Source organism: Pseudorasbora parva, chromosome 5 (genome assembly GCF_024679245.1).
Source record: "Pseudorasbora parva isolate DD20220531a chromosome 5, ASM2467924v1, whole genome shotgun sequence".
In the NCBI taxonomy this organism is placed as follows: domain Eukaryota; kingdom Metazoa; phylum Chordata; class Actinopteri; order Cypriniformes; family Gobionidae; genus Pseudorasbora; species Pseudorasbora parva.
In genome coordinates, this window is record NC_090176.1 from 12,400,966 (window position 1) to 12,420,200 (window position 19,235).

Below are 19,235 nucleotides of genomic sequence, written 5' to 3' on the forward strand. Positions count from 1 at the left end.
TAATGGCGAGTGATCTCAGCTTCAGCGCAGATAGTAAGGAGCTCCGTGGTCTCGACTTGTGTCCAGTTTGCGCACATTTCTGCTTGTTTAATTTTAGTTTCTTTTGTATACGAACACTCTCTGCGTTTAAAACACCGACTAGCTCTTCTGGCACTGCAGGGTTGTATTATTGAAAAAACAAGCTCTAGGAGTCGCACGATAACTACGTACACGTTGCGGCATTAGTTTTGGCTTTTGTTCACACAGCGCTCGTCCCGGATCGAACCCCGCGATGTTACTAGGTCCCCGACCCGGGTTCAATTCAGTAATCAATTCCGGGACATGGTTGCTTTCACACAGAAGGTGACCTGGCAATGTTCCGGGAATATTGCGGGTCCGACGTGCAGTGTGAAAGGGGCTTTTGTAATACCACTAACAGTTGAACTTGGAATATTTAGTAGAGAGGACATTTCACGAATGGACTTATTGCACAGATGGCAACCTCACTGTACCACACTTAAATTCTCTGAGCTCCTGAGAGTGACCCATTCTTTCACTAATGTTTGTAGAAGCGTCTGCATGCCTAGGTGCTTGACTTTATACAGCTGTGATTGGAACACCTGAAGTCAATGATTTGGAAGGGTGCCCCAATACTTTTGGCAATATGGTGTATGTGCTAACTGGCCTTTAGCTGTAGTTTTTGCAGTGTGTTCTATCTCAACTTTTTGTCCCAGTTGCTGGTAATGTGAGGTGACATCACTTTTATATCTGCTAGTTCTTTGAAGCAGGTTTTGTGACAGCATTAAAACTCTCAGAATATCTAAGCAAGCACCCATTTTTCCTCAGAATATATACATTTTGAATTGTCTTTGTAATTTTGTGTAATTTATTGACACGCAAAATAAGACATTCCATTTCAGGTCATACAGTCCTCAGTCTTGAAACGTTGTGCTACCTGCAGTGCTTCCATATGGCATAAATGTTTTATGCAAGTATAACTCAAAAAATTCTCCTCAAGCGTAAAGTGTTCTAGCAGACACAGGAAAGCCCTGAGCACAGGTACAGCTGCTGGATTGCAGTGAATTTGCTTTGGCTGTCAGTGGAAAGTCTGACAGAATCTCCCTTATCTTCATGTATTAGCAGTAGCTGAATTCACATTCATTTTACATTCTGAACACAGACAGTGTCTGTTTTTTCTCTTAGCTTACATTCCAAGGCTGAGAACAATACGTGAAAACAACACACAAAATCCAGCTTTATTTTAAACATGTCTTTTCATGCAGTGACTTAGTTTGCCTTCAGCTGACTGAAGTAAACCTTGCAATTTTAGCTAGCTCCATCTGAAAGGGTTTATAGAATAAATTTTATTGCGTTATTTACAAGGAACTATTTTGTATTAAAGCAGCTACATGTAGAATTCAGAAACTTCTTGTTATTAGCGGCACCGTTGGCCGTTAAGTGAACTGCAGTCAGTAACTTGTGCTCATATTTGATAATGAAAAATAATTGACAATGAAAAGCCACACTGTAAGCGGTGTTTTCTGCCAACTGTCAACCTGTAGCGACGAAATAATATTGGGTAAACTGGCGGTGTGCAGTATCGCAAAACACAAATTTCAAAGTAGAATAACTGGCTGTAGTAGTGTTGCACGATATACCGGTACTAGAAAAATATTGCGATACCCTGCTGTTACAAACGGTACGATATGGACTTTTATTAGTACCGGTACTTTAAGGAGGACAGCGCTAATATGAGCTGTATTTCTTAATGTGCGTGGATGTGTGACAGCAGGTGTCAGGACGTGTGCAGAGCTCTGCCTCCACCATTCACTAAACATTCGAAGTAGTAGAAGAGTTAAATATATACGCACAGCGCATGACAGAGAAAGCAACAGAAATATGCACGCATGAGAAGAAAAAGTGCTTGAGCCGGACTCTGACCTGAAGCGCACACGCCTTTCAGACAACATGCGATCGCCATTCAGTTCTTTCGCGGATTATTATTTGGGTTTGAATGATCAAACGTGTAAAAATGCACGGACTGGCGAGTATTCAGATAAACACAGTCAGATATGTCTTTAGCGAACGTGTACAGCTGAGGTAATTAGATCAGTGCAGGTCTTAAGACAGACCTAATATTCTGTGTGATTAATGTTAAGCAAACAATGAAAAATAGAAAACCACTACATGCTTGGCTAAATAACTAAAATATATTTATAACGTTTAAGTGTATAGTTAAATTATAGAGAGAAGACTAAGTAAGCAGTTTTATAATTGATTATTTAATTTCTTTCTTGACTTGCTACTGTTTAATAGACCTAATGAAGCTGAAAAATAAAGCACTGATTTTGTCATATTGTTTGTAATTAGCATTTTTTGCTTATTTTTTAAAAACAAATACAATTAGAAATCTATATTATAATTATAAGATTACGTTTAAAAAAATATATTAAATTACTCGTATCATAAAATAAGATTTTGGTCATCCCAACCTGTTGATAAGTGAAAGGTTAGTGAATGATAACTTGATTGATAATGTGATCTCTGAAGATCTTCACACTGGCATGCAGTTATTATAGCAATAAGATCAATCAATCAATCAACTTTATTTATATAGCGCTTTAACAATCATGACTGTCAAAGCAGCTTCACAGTTTTAAACAGGATAATATTGCGACAAAATTAGTCGCAATATTAAAATTTGGCTGTACAGTCGTACTGGAGAAAACAGTGATGTTATCAGCTTATTTTAATTTATCATATAGCGACAATGTTGGCAGATCAGTATTATAGTTTATAGAATTAAATAAAACCTAATTCATACATTTTATTTGTATAATAAGTTGAATAACTTTAATCATATTAAGATATATTAAGAATAAGAGGAGGGAATGGGCAAAAAACAGGGCAGGAACATGCTGTGAATTTTTAGTAAAAAAAATAAAACGATGAATAATACGTTTATTATTCATAATACCTGTTTTTTTGTTTTTTTTACCGTGGTATCGATTAAGTATTGGTATCGGGGTATTTTAGTCAGGTATCGCGTCAAAGTCAAAAATTTGGTATCGTGACAACACTAGGCTGTAGCATTGCTTTTCTTAGGTGAATTTAGCATGTTTTCTACATATCTGCTAGCATATTATGGTGTTTTTATGCTTTAATAAATTGAAAAACTTGATTGCTATCTGGGTTGGATATGGTGGCTCTAGCTGGGGAGCTAACTAGTGCACACTGCGTTCCAAAGCCACAGATAATAATAATAATAATAATAATTTTAAAATAAAATAATAATAATAAAAAGCTGCCGAGGGTTACCCAAACATAACTTCTGTTCTGACAGGTCACAACCAGACTAAGAGAGCTTGGTTTGGCGGTTCCTGTTGTGGTGCCCCAGCATACTTTGTGGAGGAAAACACAGCAATACATGAGAGGGTTAACTGCTGGGTTTGGGAGTCACTGGCGAGGAGGAAAGGGGCTAGGGGATGAGGAATGGAGAGAGGGGACCATGTCTATCTTAGGGATGTCTGTTGGTTGTGCTCACTGGCAATTGTGGAGTCGTTCCCAGACCTATAAAATAAAATTAAATAGTGTATATCTACAATAACGTGACTGACTATTCTGTTATTATTCTTATCATTATTCTTATTATTATTAATAATATTACTGTTATTATATATTACTAGTACTACCACTACTGCTATTATTATAATCATGATTACTACTATACTTATACTTGTCATCACTACTTCTATCACAACAACTACTACTACAACTATTATTATTATTACTAATACTATTATCGTTATTATAATTCACAGATGATACAGCTACTATTACGATTGTTAACATGAATACTATTGCTATTACTACCACCTCTGCTACTATTATTTTTGTTGTTATATTTATTATTATGATGACTACTGCTACTAAAACTCTATTATTACTGTTTTCTCCCCCCCTTTTTTTCTTTCTTTTTCTTTTTTTTTTCCTCCTCTCTTTCTCCTCTTCTGTAAGTGTATGTATATCATTGATCCCCTACCTTGTAAAAGTTATTATTTTGTAAATTTGCAATTTTGCTCAATTAAAAAAAAAAAAAAAAAAAAAAAAAAGAAAAACTTACAGCACATTTAAGGAACATCCCTACACTGTACACCAGGGGTGGGGAACGTTGGCCCAGAAGGGCCACTCTCTTGCAGAGTTTATATATAACTCAACCCCTGAGTTATGTGTGACCCAGGATCTGGGTTATACAAAAACTACCAAAACACTGGGTTGTTTCATCTGACCCAGAAGCTGGGTAACACAAAAACTACCCAAATACTGAAAAAATAAGATTTTTTATCCCGAGATTTTTTAAAGTGTAGTTTGAATGAATCCCTTTTCTTTGCCTGACACATTGGCATTACAGTACAGAATAGCTCTTTCAGGATTATCCTGAACATTGTATAAGCATTTGGTTCATGTGTCATAGAATGGAGGAGAGGCTCATCCTTTTGATGGTGCTTTTTGGATAAAATGTCCTTCACATAAAAATCAGTCTGCAGGCTTTCATAGACAACCTAGGAAGTCGAGTCTCATTTTTTAAAGTTTTGATTTAGCTGTTCACACATTGGCAATAAAAAATTATTAATACATGAAAATTCTTGCATATAGCCCCTTAAACAGCTGAAGGAAATATTTTTAATATTAAAAGGGTTACTGATTCTGAAGTTGTGATGTTTTTTTTTTCCAGTATGTTGTGGTCTGTTCTAGTGGTTCTGTGAGACAGCAGAAGCGGCGCAAACGGGGATTAACATACCTTTGTCTTGTGACTCCTAGTTTCCTGTCGAACTGCTGTTTTCTTTCAGGGCACTGAGAGGTGAAGTCAAGCATCAACAGTTAGGCATGGTGGATGTTTCACTGCAGTATTCTACGAAAAGGGTTTGGTATTTATTTTATTTTTTTACCAAACCCCCTTGTTTAGATAATGTCCAATCAAAACTATTTGTGTAAAAGCTCCCTTGTGAAAAATGACAGAATTACTTGTATTGTAAATGACTCCCAATAAAACACAAGGGCAGTGATTCATGTTTTAAACTCTTAGTTCAAGAACTCTTGGTTCAAGTAGTAGGTCTATTTCCTGGGTAAACTTTGACATATAATAAAATAGATTTAAACAGGCATGCATGTACCTCGGTTTGCTAGATTTATTGTGGAGTGTAAAAGGTGAGGGGGCACCATGTGCAGAGAATTTTCTCTGGTTCTCATGAAACAAGTGTCAGTGAACATGTTAGGCTATGATCTAACACAGTGACCTATTCTCTCAGAGTCCCACTGCAGTTGCTGAAGTTTATTCTGTTGAAGAACCACCCAATTAGACTGTCTGAATGACATGCCAAGTGATCAACCACAGTGTGTGTATTTTACAATAGCGGGCTCATCTGAAATCGATTACACAACACTAATCAAGATAAAATCTAATTGTAGCATGTGCTTTTGGCAAGTGCTCGTTTCAGATCACTGACCACACACACACACACACACACACGCACACACGCACACACGCACACACAGACACGGACAAAGACCATTATAATCTGCAGTACAACCTCTTGAGTGTAAAGGAAGACACGCTCTAAAATGCTTCAGAACGATCCAGTTCAGCAGGAATAAAGAAAAGAGAATCCACAATAAAACTGTCAGACACCTCTCTCACAGGGACACGGAAGCACATATCTCATTTCTAATGGCTGGAAAGCGCTACAGTGGCATCAGTATATCATGTTAGACTTGAGGCCTTATTTTACTTTCAAAAGATTGAAGTGTCTGCAGTTTTTCCACTTATATTGTATAGAAGCTTCTTAAGACTAACTTCTTAAGACAAACAATTTCAGTCATTATGCTGGAAGTCTTTGGGTGTGGCGTATATTATAAAGAAACGGGTTTGGTTTTGTTGATTTACGGTAGTTGTTAAGGTGCTGACCCAAGTCAAAAGAGCACACCCCAAAGGACTATGATATACTCTTCTGTAGATATTGTTTGGGTTTCACATGTTTATAATTCATCATGCATTAATTGTATATGTGATTGTTCAAAACAGCACACCTATCCTGATAAAGTTATTGGTTTATCACTAACCTGTATGAACAATAGATATGATGCTCTCTCTCTCTCTCTCTCTCTCTCTCTCTCTCTCTCTCTCTCTCTCTCTCTCTCTCTCTCTCTCTCTCCTCTCTCTCTCTCTCTCTCTCTCTCTCTCTCTCTCTCTCTCTCTCTCTCTCTCTCTCTCTCTCTCTCTCTCTCTCTCTCTCTCTCTGAGAGGCAGTGAGACACTGACTTGCTGAAAAATCGTGAAGAACAGGAGCTTATTGAAAACAGATGTGATAAACTTGGACTTCAATATAAACTCTGCTTTTCCTCTATCTTTTCTTTCTCTCAATTTATCATTTTTAGTTGCACTTCCAGCCAACCTATCTGTTGTCTTTAATTTTTCACTGTTTGTGTACAAAACATTTGTGCACCAAAACATGTAGATTTTATCTCTGGAGTAATAAATCAGCTGTCTACATAGACACTATTTTAAAGGCTTAGGTCATCCAAAAATGCCATCCTAGTTTAAATTTAACTTTCTTTTTTCAGCCAAACACAATCTGAGTTATATTAAAAAATGTTTGGCCCTTCTAAGCTTTATAATGGGAGTGAATAGTAACTTAGTTTTTACTTTATTACTTTGTGGTATGGTAAAATCTATTACATTAATTCATGTAATTATTACATTGTAAAATCAAGTTTAAGTTGGAACTATATATCTTAAGTAAAATGTACACAGTCTATTCATGTAATAACTTAACTGAGAAAAAAAAATCATATATTTACAAATAATATTTCATGTTTTATAGTCACAGCACATTCACCTAAAATATTAAGTAAATTTTAATCTGAAAAGCAAAGTGCATTTGAAAATGTGCACAGATTTTTCGAGCCGAATCTCACGAAAATGCGTATAAATAGTACGAGTTTGCAATCTCGTGGAATGTATACGCCAAAAGGAGTTTTGACGTGCGTATGGTACGCGGTTTTTCGCGTGCATATGAGACGCACTTTATGGCGTATTATACATACGAACCCCCCACCCCACCACCCTAAATCTACCCAAGAGCGTCAAATGCACGCCATAAAGTGCGTCTCATATGCACGCAAAAAAACGCGTACCATACGCACGCCAAAACTCGTTTTGGCGTATACATTCCACGAGATTGCAAACTCGTACTATTTATACGCATGACCATGAGATCGTGTTGGATTTTTCGCAAAGATCCCACTTGTTCAGTGGTGTCAGAGACTGTCATTTTGGGATGTTGCTTTTATGTGGCTGACTTATTCTCCATAAGTTTTGACTTTTAACTGAACATGAGTTTTAATCACAATCCCAAGCTCTTATTGATAATTAATAGAGTTTTTTTATGTCACCATTATGGTGATTAGTGTTTCCTTTAGTTGGGCAGTTTGGCGACTTTTTAATGTTAGTGTTTCTCTCACTGCTGTGACTGAGTTTGCTATGGCAAGAAAAGCAGAGAAAACATGATCAGATGCTTTTGGCCGCTTGATGATAAAACTCAGAAATATCAGCAATATTCACTTGGGTTTTGTAATTGGATGCAATGTTTATCTGAGTGAAAGTTACAATCTATAGATGAGTATTGCCAGTGCAATTTACTTGTGTATTTTACATAAAAAAATAAGTGGTTCTAGTAAGTAAATATTACTTAGAATAGCCCGAGTAAAGATTACAAGCACTTTCTGTGTGGAAAAAGATGCCTAGCTTTTTTTTAAGTAAATGTCACTCCAAATTTTTTTCAGTGTAATCCATACAACACCAGGGGGTTAATGAAGGCCTTCAAAAATATCCATATTTATAACTTTATAAACTGTAATCACTGTGGTGGAAGAGTGACATTAGGTATAGAGCATTCCCGTGGTGGAAGAGTGACTTCTGACCCAATGCATGACGTACTGACGAACGTGGACGCTCAGGGAATAGAGCGAATTAGACATCTAAAATGAGTTTTTAAAGAGAAATTGTACCCTTTTTTTTCACTTCCCACTTTCATTCTCCAGTTACCATGTTCTGAACACCACATTCTTTGTTTTTCCATCAAATGTAATCTAACTAGGTGGTTGAATAAAAATAGTTGGAATTTATAGTTAAAAATATACTCACATGAGCATTAGCTAGCTAGTTAGCCAGCCAGTTAGCATCAGGACACGCCCTGATCCTACATCCCAATTTGTCTACTTATACTATGACCTAAATTTACGTCTTTTTGAGAAGAAAAAATTACATAATTTTGAGTATGTAGCAGAAAAGTATGCAAGCTTTGGGACAAACTTTGTGACGAAACTGACAATGATTGACAGGGCAGTTAAACGGTAACAGTTCCTCCACATTCAGTTTAATTTTCTACCAAACCGGAGAGAAATGTAGCCGCACATTGATTTGCCATGTGTGGGTCTTTAATGCAGAGACTCTCCTCGTGTTTGCAGTTTAAATATAATGACGCAAGTTCACAATGCTGCTGCAGGTGAAATATAATGTGGACAACACTGAATAAATATATTTTCATCAGATCACTCAAACCTTTATCTAAACCTCTCTACTTAACCGTAAAACTCGCAACTCCGTCATGTTTGTAGTTCTAATTTAGTTCTAATCAAGAAACGACTAAACTGAACATAACTGTGAAAGTTACATTTACTTTATTACAAATTAAAAAATTAGTGTAAATATTTCCATTACTTTGAGTAATTCATAATCTGTAACCTATTGCATTTTTAAAGTTACCTTCCCAACACTGTTTGAGAGTGAGTACATTTTGGGATTATTAATCTTTTGTAGGTGAACTAACCCTTTAAGGCCAGAAACCTTTATGTAAGTATTCAAACACTAAGTGCGTCTTGATCAGCTCCTAGTCTCAATTGCAAATTCCTTCCAGTGCACTGAAAAGTTTGCTCCCTAAAAAGTCCCATAATGCACTGTGAAAACCAGAAAACATTGATGCTTACTATGTTCCCTTACTGGAATTTCTGAATCACAATACATTAATTGCGTGAGACAACTTAGTAACGCTGTCAAAAACACAGATTGTTGATGCATATTGATACTAAAATATCTGGTTCTAATAAAAAAATTCAGCATTATCGATACATTGATATATCCCACTATTCCCAGAAGTTCCGGTAATCTCCCACATATTGATAGCAACTTCCTGATGCCCACAAATTATATACAATATCCTATAGATCGAGTTTGAGTGTCATGCTGTTGTTATGGTGTGATCTACCGTGTCGTGTAGTTATGTCGCTTCACTGCCATTTATAAATTGACCTCATTAGATGGTAAAGTCACCATTTCATGCACATTTCAGAATCTCTCCAGAAGTAGTAGGTCATCCGGGTACTTCTTCCCTAGTCTTTTATCAGTACTGTGAATTTGGACATACTTTTTTGTCACATACAGTTGTTCAGCTTCTATATATTTTGGGAAGTATGCAATTTCAGATAAAGCCCGTTTCTTCCACTAAGATGCGTTTTCGGTGAACCAATCACAAGTGGTCAGGCAAGACCCTTGCCTCTTATTCCATCACACTCAATATCATCACTTTAGTATTTCTGACACCTCTATTATTAGTGTCATTTATTTCCCCAGTCTAGTATTATGGAACATCCGTGACAAAAAAAAACGGAAAGAAAAATAAACTGTTGCTGTCTGTCTCCTGTCGCAGCTCACAGATAAACATCACCGTCAAAAGTTTTCAAATCAAAATAAATTGTATTCAAATGGGGGTTATAATCAAAATATATGAAAGCGTGAATCTTCTCGACGGGTCCAGGCCACAATAACAAACAAACATACCTCTTTTTTTTTTTTTATTGAGCAAAATTGCAAATTTACAAAATAATAACTTGTACAAGGTAGGGGATCAATGATATACATACACTTACAGAAGAGGAGAAAGAGAGGAGAAAAAAAAAGAAAAAGAAAGAAAAAAGGGGGGGGGGAGAAAATAGTAATAATAGAGTTTTAGTAGCAGTAGTCATCATAATAATAAATATAACAACAAAAATAATAGTAGCAGAGGTGGTAGTAATAGCAATAGTATTCATGTTAACAATCGTAATAGTAGCTGTATCATCTGTGAATTATAATAACGATAATAGTATTAGTAATAATAATAATAGTTGTAGTAGTAGTTGTTGTGATAGAGGTAGTGATGACAAGTATAAGTATAGTAGTAATCATGATTATTATAATAGCAGTAGTTGGTAGTACTAGTAATATATAATAACAGTAATATTATTAATAATAATAATAAGAAGAATGATAAGAATACAAACATACCTCTAACTAAGGCAAGAATAAAAGATCTAACCAAAGAAAGACTCCTAAAGAAAAACAGCAAATCTTACCGTATGTATAATACGCCATAAAGTGCGTCTCATATGCACGCGAAAACTCATTTTGGCGTATACATTCCACGAGATTGCAAACTCGTACTATTTATACGGATGACCATGAGATCGTGTTGTAATGAGAACAACAGAGTATGAAAGGCCTCGTCACTAGAAGGACAATTTCATAACAAACAAAGAAACAATCACCAAAAACGGCAGCGCACCAAACACTGCCGCAATAAAGCGCTACTGTCTGGGGCAGGAGACGGAGGACAGAGTGATGATGTCCAGCCAACAGAACTCCACGACGCAAGTATGGAGCTCCCCTTCTGCCATCCGTCTACTCCTTTTAAGCGCTCCCGCTCATCAACCTGATCAGCTGCAGCTGAGCCCAATTACATGCTAGAGAGGGAGAGAGAGAGAAGATTGAGAGAGAACACTGCACACACACTTTACAATATGAGAATGCACAACACGAAAACCTTAGGTCCAATGACGTAACATTAGTATATCAGTATTAACTTGGCAATATCAGTATATCTCTTTAGCGGGTATTGTGCATTATTTCACTCATTCCTTCAGGTTTCATGCTCCCATCCAAAACGCGCACACCTAAAGCTGCCTCTCTAAGGGTGCGTTCACACTTGTAGTTCGGTTCGTTTGGTCCGGACCAAAAAACAAAAACGTAACATATAGTCCTGGTCCGCTTAGCGTTCACACTGGAATTTTTAACAGCGAACCTAAAGTTACAGAACCAAAGGCATAGGGAGACGGTCACTACCTGATTGGTCGGCTTATATGACGTAGGAGCTTGCTTACCGAACATTCAAAACAATGCTGTGTGCTGGATTAAACGCCATCATTTTATGCGTGTACATATGGCATTAGAACTCATGAAGAGCTCATAAAATGTTCAAAACATTCAAAACAGCAGCAGTATTTCCTCCATTGTGCAGAAAAGAGACGGCCGTTCTGTCGTCTGTACCTGCTAATAATGGGCAACACAGGTCCTGATGAGAAGAACCAGGTATGCTTTTTGTGCGTTTTTCTAGTGTTTTCGAAACATGCTCGTCGGACCATGTATTGATGAGGCACTTCCTCGTTGCTCCAGATTTGCCCTCTAACATTAAAGTTATTAATTTTGGATACACCAATCTTTCTGCGTTGTCAAATCAGCTGACTATGCGTCGCATCTTGTGACATCACGTCCGGTTTTTGGTCCGTGTTGCGTTCATATATCAATCGAACAGCACCAGAGTTCGTTTGGAAGCGGAACGAGACCATCTTTTTTAGCGGTTTTAGTCCGCTTGTTTGGTGCGCACCAGGGTTCGGATGGCAGCGTTCACATATGTTCAAATGAACCGCACTAAACGAGCAATCGCACCAGGGTTCGTTTTAATCGAACCAAACATGACAGGGTGCGTTCACACTAGCACTTTTGGTGTGCACCCGGGTTCGATTGACGTCAGTGTTTCGGTTGGTTTGGATGATGTGAACACGGTCTTCCGAACTCGGGTGTGCACCCACGAACCGTACCCGAGTCCGCTTAAAAAGGTGGTCTGGGATTCTGGTTCATGTGAACTCCGGTACGGTTCGCTGCTGATGTGAACGCAATTGTATTAAATTGTGGAAGTGAACCGCTATTAATCACATGAGTTACTAAAAATTTGTGTTTTGTGTGTGCTTCACTCATTAACCTGACAAGCGTCACTGACATACTGCTAGCAGAGAGCTGTAGATCTCATCTCTGCTCTTCTTCGGCGTTCTTTAGAGCATTAACAGTGCGTGCGTTCACGGCAGATGGATGCAATAAGCATCAAAACCAACCGTTGGCATCAAAACCAACGGTTCTAAAACAAAAATATAAAAGTGGCGGGAGCAACGCTATGCATTTCGCCACCTTCACGTTCTCTGTCGTTACTAAGCAACCGGGTAAACAGCTGCTGCTTTGATGACACACGAACCCCGGTTCGGACCCAAATAATATAATATGAACACAGTCCAGCGGGGGCAGGGGGTGAGAGAGCAATCAAACTCTGGTTCGGTCCAGGCAACCAAACCAAGTGTGAAAGCACCCTAACAGCTTGTGATTTCAGTCCGTTTCCATGGCTTATATTGCATAAACCGTAAAATTCACACATTTTGTGTTGGCGAGTATTCGTGTAAACAGTCGATTAGGTCTACAGTGAAAGTAGAATGGGAATAAAACAGTTGGGAATGAAACGCTTGTGTAAAACTATATTGGATCCGCACATTCGCTCTTAAAGTGAAAGCGGCCTAATAAGTTTGCTGCTGTCTGTCTTAAAAATGTAATAACTTCGGTAACTTTAAAGGATTATACTGTATTTATCTTTACAATGAAGGCTTTTTAAATTTGATTACTAGTACTAATAGTTCTTACCTGAATACTACCGTTAGATCTAACTAAAAAACTTAAAGCACTTTATTTAATTTGTATCTTTATTTTGTTGTATTTGTGCGATATAACTTTTAATTTGTTCTTATTTTATTACTGACTGTTTACTTGTCTTTTTTGTAAATTTAATTCAAAGTTTGAAATCATACCTTGCAGGATATAAGCTACTCCACAAAAATACCCCACTGTAATAACATAAATACGTTGAGTAAGCAAAATTTTAGATGAGAGAATTTTAATGGTAGAGGTTTTATTTTGAGTACAGGTGAAAATTTTGAGCTAACTGTTTGATTGTGGTCTTTGGTTGCCGCGTGTTATTTGATTTCCAGGTCATGGAATGTTTGTGACGTATATGTGGTGATTGTCCACCTTGGTTGCCGTTCATCTGTGCAGTTGTGAATTGATCTATACTATTTTGAAAACTTAGCAGGCATATAAATAGCCGTTTAGTCTTTTTATGTTGCAGTATCTCTCTCTTCGGTAACATGCACCAGTGGGTGGCTCAAAGAGACAAAAAGGTGTTGATCTGTGTGCTGATGTATTAATCTCTATTATGAAATAAAACGTCATTTTGACAGCTTGGTTTTAATAAAAGCTGTTTTTGGACTAACAAGGAAATTAGATTTCTCAATTCATGATTTTAACTAAATTGTCTGAATCTATTCAGTCAATTGCTGCTCCATTACAGTAGCTGACCGGAAACTAGAAGAGTTTGCATTGACATTAGGTATAGAGCATGTTTCAAAAATGTGCGTTCACACCGCCTCCGGTAAGAATGTCAAAATTGGCTCTGGCCGCCCTGCCATTGACGTTGTAGAAAGATTCGTGGACGCACTGCTGCTCAGACGTAGACTGAATGCTTGGTCTTTTTTTAAAACTGTATTTAAAGAGGTCGCAAAACAAACATGTTGATGGGCATGTTTAGTCAAGCATGTTGATGGGCAGACTGGCCACAAGCAGGGTATAAGTTAACCTCATGAAATCGTTTAAATGTGAAAGAAAGAAGGAGATGCATTCCCACCGAAAACAAGCAATCTAGCGCCTATAAAAAAGTGTTGTGCGCCTTCTTAAAAAATTACACATCACTATGAATGATCACGTCATAAATGATAGTGATACCCACACAGCAATGATCAACTTCTCTATTTTGCTTGGGAACTGATGTGGTCGGAACCAAAGTTTACAGGCCTGCTTTCTCTGGATTTCTCGTAAGCGGAGCACTTCTACATTCCAATTGGTTGTCACCGAACCAAATCATAGCTCAGGGATCTCAAACTCAAATTACCCGCGGGCCGATGGAGGTAGACTCTTGGTCAGGCTGGGCCGCATCAAGTATTCCAAAAAACAAAACAAAAAACAAGAGCACAACTGATCCAATGTTCTCAATCTTTATTATTAACAGTTCTTCAACATGAATGTTTCTTCTGAACTTTCCTTTCTGAACATGAATGGTTCATATAAGGCTTCTCTTGCCTACTCGATTTGTGTATTATATATATATATATATATATATATATATATTATTTTTTTTATCTGGTTATCCTTCGTCCTTCGCACCTTTCTATTACCAACAGATGTGTGATGATTAATTGTGTACTAATAAATATGGCCAATAGAAATTTAATCATTATGTAATACTGATATAATGTTTTTATTTTTATTTAAAATAATAAGCTAATTCAAAGCATGGCCATAACCAGGTCAAACAGAACAGTGAACAAAATTCTAGGTCTAATTCTAGTTGAGTTGGGAAATAATCAATTTAGGACTATTTGCAAACAATATTTGCATTTAAGTTGCCCTAGAATGAAAAATTGAAATAAACCTTGCCATAGTGAAATAATAAGAGTTCAGTACATGGACATCACATACTGTGAGTCTCAAACATCGTTGCCTCCTCCTTCATGTGTAAATCTTGTGAATCAAAAACACCACGGAAAAATAAGTGCTTCTCAACATAAACCCAACCGTGACACAAGCGTTGAGGATAATTTATGCACGCCCCCAACATTTGCATCTGTCCAAACATGTTCATTGTCAGGCGGAACTGGGGGTTGACGAAAAAAAGACAAGTCTAGAATCTAGACTGAATGACACTTTAAGCAGAAAATCTCAAATGGAGATTGCCGAAATGCAGCTTACTTGTTTAATGGTGTTTTCAGATCATCTGCTCGCGAGATAGCTTGCGTGCATATGGTTGCCAGATTGGACACGTTTAGGTAAAACACCGTATAGATATGTGTTCTTGTCACAGAAAAGCTCTGTTTGGGTGTTTTAAATTGCTGAAATCTGGCAACCGCAAGCTCTTTCTCGCGCGGATGATCTGAAAACACCAATAAACAAGTAGGCTGCATTTTATCAATCTCCATTTGAGATGTTCTGCTTCGTGTTATTCAGTCAGTCTGTATTCTGTCAGGATGGTCAGGATTCACGAGCCGCTTCGCTGAACAGCTGAACTGCTGTGCTGTGAGTGGCTGAAATAAGCCAATCAGAGCAGAGCTCAACATTAATATTCATGACTCTTTCAAACAAGGCAAAAACAGAGCATTACATCCTAGGGACAATTTCTTGGCTTGTAAATGGACCTTAATTGTCGTCAAAACACTTAAGTAGAAGTACAAAAGTATTAAACATTTTTGTACTTAAGTATTGCAAGTAGTTTATTTAAAAATGTACTACTCAAGTACTGAAAGTAAAAGTATTCTGTTATGTTGTTATTAAAGAAAGAAGTCAAAAGTTTAAATATAATATTTCATTGCCAAAAAGTTTATTTTGACTTATAGTCTAATTTTCTACCATATACAATTGAATACAATTAATAGCTAGCTAACAACAATTCGCTTTGCACTTTTATTTTTTTCCTGTTTTCACTTCACTCCAGTCTAAACTAAATTATTTTTTTAGGTCATTTTTCTACACATTGTCATATAAATAACCTGAAAATACTGTAGTTCATTAAGATTAAATCTTACTAACCACTCTTACTAAAAACAAATATAAGCACACTTGTATTCTTATTTTAAGAGGTGTTCTGAGTAAATGATTTGTTTGTAACACATTACAATATGGTTTGATTAGTTACCATTACATTAGTTCCTAACCTTTTTTCAGTCTTGGCACCCTTTGAAAATTTTCTAAATTTGGTGGCACCTCCTCACTTAAGTTACGCTATGGGTGCAACGTTACAGATTGCTCATGGTTCGGTTTGTATCACGGTTTTAGGTTCACGGTTTCAGTACAGTTCGGTATTTGCTATGTTCAGGGCGAGTTTGAGACCCCTGTCATAGCTCATTACCATTAAGTTGTGCTGATTTCAAGTCTCCTCGAAGGCTAAATCAGCCAAGACTATCGCCGGAGCTCGCCGCTGGCTCCCATTGAAAATGAATGACTTCCGGCCACCTTGACGCTCTCGCCACCGGTGGTGTGAATGCACAGTAAGGCTTACTAATGCTTAATAACACAAAGGCATAAAGATGGGATTGTCACATTGTGCTGAACCTCGGGTTATCGTTGTTTTAAACTTTACTTTTAGCCCCACTTAGAGAAATGTTTAACACTTGTGATTTAGAAGAGTTTAACAAGGGTTAAAGCACAATTTTTTTTTGGCATTGTGGTGCCAAACTTGAGCCCCTGATTTTGATGTCTGATTTTACCAGTAAAAAGGACTTAGTTATTATTTATAGGTATAGTATATAATTCTGTATTTTCAGGCATTTTACAATTCAATTTTGTTGTTCAGTGACACATCTAGTCAATTTACATACATACAGAAGGTTAAATGAAATCTTGAAATCTTGTGAATTAATTTAAGCTCTAATTTAAATTTGAGTATGTTCAACAAAGTTATTGAAAATGGTTATTGTTATTAAGGGTGCACTATGCAACTTTCCGTCCACTGGAGGGCACCTATTCAAAACAAAGGTGTAGTTTGATGACGCCAAGTTTGAGTGCAGCATCTTGGGACATGGTCTTCACCTCACGGCTGGTGGAAAATAGGACTCGGGCAGAAATCATGTTCATGGATGCGGTTATTAACGTTACTGTAGTGTGAAGCAGAGCAGGACCGAGTGTTGTGGAGCTGAGCATGCCCGCTGGAGTGATTGTTAAACAAACACGCTTCGCGAGCACCGGGACTTTTATTATGATGGGACGGGACACAGTCGCCGGGCGCCTCCACTATTTCCGGTAAAGGTACCTTTAAAGGTAAAGGTAAACATTTGGGATATTGTAAGTACTCAACTGAACAAAATATATAACACTGGCCTGTTAACCTGTTATCTATCGTTTAATAAACACTTATTTAACTTTTTTCCATTTTGTCTTTTTTTATTTTTTTTATATCGCAATAAATATCATACCATGGACTTTACCGAGGCATCATCATACCGTGAAATGTTGGTATCGTAACATCCCCAGTTAGAAGGGAATATGTCAAATGGTTAAAGAAAACGTAAAGTGAAGAAAAACTTAATAGCAGCCGGCAATATACAATATGAGGATGCACAATGCTTGACCCTATAGATTACATGTTGCTTTCATCCCATCATTGACACTGACACAGCAAATAACTAATAAGAACACTAATAAGAACATTAACCCAGGCTTTAGGAATGTACAGTTTAAAACGTCAGCACATGAATATCCAGGATTAATTGTTAACCCCGAATATAAAGTATGAACAGTGTGAAATGTGAAGCAAGGATAACCCAGGATTCTGTTTATCCCCTGGAATTATAATGAGCCAGGGTTAACTAGTTAAAGCGTGAACTAGATCTTAAGCATCTAGCCGTAACATTCTAAAACCGTGCTAACCCCACGTCTAAATTAACAGTGAGAAATATTTCACTAGCTGTGGTTAAAAGTGGGGATTAGAATGACTATATGGGTTTAAGTATGGTGTGAATAGTCCTCTTTTGTGTTGCATTGCTAACCCATATAAAGCTATCACCAGATATTTAGGTTTTGGTGTGAAAAATGTGGAGGCAACAATTATGTAATAATGTAACGAATTATTATATTATTTGTATAATTAATAAAGGCCTTCTAAAGCAATTCGATGGGTTAAGCAAAAATATACACATAAACATATATACATATAAACACAAATATCTAGCTTTCCACGGACCGCCTTCCGTATTCAACGTACAGAAAAAGTGTAACAGGCGTGCACGATGGCGTCGGACGTCAAAGCGGTTTGAACTGCGAGAGGCGCTGCTTTTTCTTTATGGATGCACTTTTTTGGACTTCAAATTTTGGGTTGTCATTCACTGCCATTATAAAGCTTGGAAGAGCCAGGACACAAACTGTGATTTTTATTCATCTAAAAGAAGATTTTCATATACACCTAGGATTGAGGGTGAGTAAATGATGGGATAATATTTTAGGGTGAACTATCCCTTTAATTGCATCTTAGGACGCCTTTTAAACTGTATTGTACAAGATCCCATGTATGCTGCCACATGATGCCTGCTTTTCTTTACTGTATGCTTTAATTCACCCATTTAAAAATGAAAATGCTAGATTAATAAACAAATTGTAATGCAGTTAAGCTTTAATTTTCAGATCAACATAGACATCTACAAAGAATGGACTGCATTTAATGAAAATTAAAATTAACAAAAATTCAAAGAACTTTTACATCTACATAGAACATGACACAGTAGAATATAGTGGAGCAGAATGAGTTGTGCTTAGCAGAGAAGGGCTGAGTGTGTGTTAATGATATTAGTGTTTGAGTGCTCTGGCAGCCTGTAGACTGATTGTGCTGCAGTATTTCAGGTGCGTGACCTCGCCAGGTTTTAACAGCGTAGGTGAAGCCAGGAAAAAGTGATAACGGGAAAGAGAGAGAGAGAAAGAAACATAAGGTTGAGTTCGCTGTCAAACAACAGCCTGATGTTTCGGCCCACTACCCAGTGGAATGTGAGCGATGTGTATCAGTTTACCGCATAAACCTCCACGACCTGAAGGCCGCTCATAGTGACCGTATACCACCCGCTTGAGCTATGAGAGGTATTTACTGTGCTTGAAAGGGAGCACTGTATTAAAATTCACCTCACTATTGATTCTCTTTCCTCAAAATGAATATAACCTGAACCATTTAATGTAGTGTTTTCTTTTCTTTTTTTGTGTGTACCTTAAAGCTCATCAGTCCTGCTGAAGTACCAACACGATCACATGGTAATGCTTATCAATAGTAAGAGTGTAAAATCTTGTTGAATGAATACGCCAAAATGAGTTTTGGCGTGCATATGCTACGCAGTTTTTCACGCGCATAAAAAATGCACTTTATGGTGTGCATATGATACGCTCTTGGGTAGGTTGGGGGTGGGGGGTTCGTACGTAAAATCCCCTATTAAATTGTGTATCATATGCACGCGAAAACTCATTTTGGTGTATACATTCCACA

The 19,235-nt window shown here is 37.3% G+C and overlaps 1 protein-coding gene across 3 annotated transcripts in view; it reads left to right on the forward strand.

Annotated features, from left to right (window-relative positions):
* The window catches only part of mylka (myosin, light chain kinase a), a 151,486-nt gene that overhangs the window by 35,899 nt on the left and 96,352 nt on the right, over positions 1-19,235 (forward strand). The window lies entirely within an intron of this gene.